This window comes from Arachis ipaensis, unplaced genomic scaffold, assembly GCF_000816755.2.
Source record: "Arachis ipaensis cultivar K30076 unplaced genomic scaffold, Araip1.1 Aipa1222, whole genome shotgun sequence".
Taxonomy (NCBI): domain Eukaryota; kingdom Viridiplantae; phylum Streptophyta; class Magnoliopsida; order Fabales; family Fabaceae; genus Arachis; species Arachis ipaensis.
The window spans coordinates 2,357-4,712 of NW_015495836.1; positions in this window are offsets into that span (position 1 = coordinate 2,357).

Genomic DNA, 2,356 nt, shown 5'->3' on the forward strand with positions numbered 1-2,356 from the left:
TTTGAAACTAAATGATTTAAGTATGGTGTAATGGTTGGGTGAATTTGGTATGGAAATGATGAAAATGTGAATTTTAGGTTGTGAAATGAATTGGAGGATATGTGAATATGATCTAGGTATATTAGGATTGTTTTGAATATGGAATAAGTAATTTTGGAATGAGAGTTGGTTAAAATTGAGGTTTAGAGATTTTTGGTAAACTTTGACAGATCATATCTAGAGTTACGGTTTTTAAAATTGAATGATTTTATATCAAATTAAAGATAATTTAAAGAGCTTTAAAATGGTATAGATTTTGTAGAAATCAGAATTTTGTAGAGAAAGATATGATCGTCGGAAGTTGGTGCAAGAAATCTGAAAATCTGTGATATAGAATTGTGATTTCTGGTTTGTGTGCACACGCACACTCTGGTGCGCACGCTCACCTTACGAATTTTGCAAGTTGTATGTACACACAGCTCTGTGCGCATGCACACGCTGGAAGGTACATTCTGTTGAGGGCGTTCGTATGTATCTGTGCGTGTATGCAGAATGGAAAATTCTACTCTCTATGCGTACACACACATCTTGAAAATCCTCCTGGCGTGCGTACGCACAACCCTATGCGTATGCACACTGCCCTGTTTTCAATAAAAACCTTGTTTTTAATCGTTTTACCTTTTCGGCAAGCTTGCAAACTTCCGTAACACTTGTTTAAAACCTTTTCGCCAGTTTTAGGATCTTGAATCAAGGGAGTAAATAATAAAGGAATAAAAAGGATATTTTTAGTTATGAGTTTAGAGCCGGTGACATAGGTATGGAAGGTTTGAGTATTTTCTAGCTTGAATTGGTGAATGTTGAGTTGTGAAGTTTATGGTTGAAGAGATTATTGAGAACAGAGAATGCTTATGATGAATTTGAAAAGTGAAAACCAGTTATGGGATGGTTATGATGAGTTGAGAACTTGAAAAGGAATGATAAAATTATTGGATTATATGGGAGTGTGCGGAGCCTATATCTCCGGCGTGGTAGATTTTTCTGTTGCATGACTGGTTGTTGTTGAGAGTGTGCGGGGCCTATATCCCTGGCGTGACAGATTTCTCTGCTGCATGAGTGTGTGGGGCCTATATCCCTGACATGACAGATTTTTCTACTGCATGAGTAGTTGTGATTGTTTCCATTTCTGCTGTATGAGTGTGCGGGGCCTATATCCCTGGCGTGGTAGACTTTGCTGCTGCATGAGTAGTTATGGTTGTTTCCTTCTCTACTGCATGAAGTGTGCGGGGCCTATATTTCTGGCGTAGTAGACTCCCTACTGCATGAGTCTGCAGGGTACTATATCTCTGACGTAGCAGATTCGCTGCTGCATGAGTGTGTAGGGCACTATATCTCTAGCGTGGCAGAAAATGCTACATCTAGAAGGATGTGTCGGGTTGGCATTTACGGATCGACAAGTGATATCACAAGCCAATAGGACAGGTATTCATCATATGCATCTCTTATATGCTTGTTTGCTTTGATTACTTGAGTATGCCTAATTGTATAATATGCCTACTTGCTTCTTGAATTAATTGTGATATATGAATACTACCTGTGTTTTACTTGATTACATTATCTGTGATTGTCTGATGCTGAGGAGGTTAGGTAGGCGATGGCAATGGGATCACATGGAGGGTAGGTTGGTGAAGGCTGTGGGACAGCGGTGACTAGTTTTAGTTAGAAATCCCCTAAGTTTAGATAACCTTGTATATTGTTTATGGTCTTTATTTATTTATTTATTTTTGATAAGCATGGATATCTGTATCGGTGTGAAGTTCTAGGATTGTCTTTGGTGTCCAGGAACCTTACATCTTACATATTGGGCACTGTTACCATACTGAGAACCTCCGGTTCTCATACCATATGTTGTTGTTGATTTTCAGATGCAGGTCGTAATTCACCTCGGTAAAATTACGGACATGGTGATAGAGTGGAGTATAGTTTCTTCCTGGTTTATTTCTATTTTATTTTGTTGCAGTATTTTCTCTCACCCTTTCTGTTCTAAACTTTATGGCCTTAGAGGCTTACATGAGAGATAAGTTGTATAAGCTGTTTTAACTCAAATACTTTGTATTTTTTTGTTTGTAACTAGTCGGCATAAACTTCGTGGACTACGACTAGAGTTCTTTTGTTTATTACACTTATGTATATCTATCTTAAGTATTATTATATTAAGTATCATGTTGTACCCATTGCCTTTACGCTTTTAGTTATCGTGTGGGGACGCCTCGCGCTTATAAATACGCTTTATGCGATTTTGAATTTTATTCCTTCATCGAGCTCCTAGTGCTATTATCTCCTTCTATATTTATTAATGTATAAGCTTTAGAACTGTCGT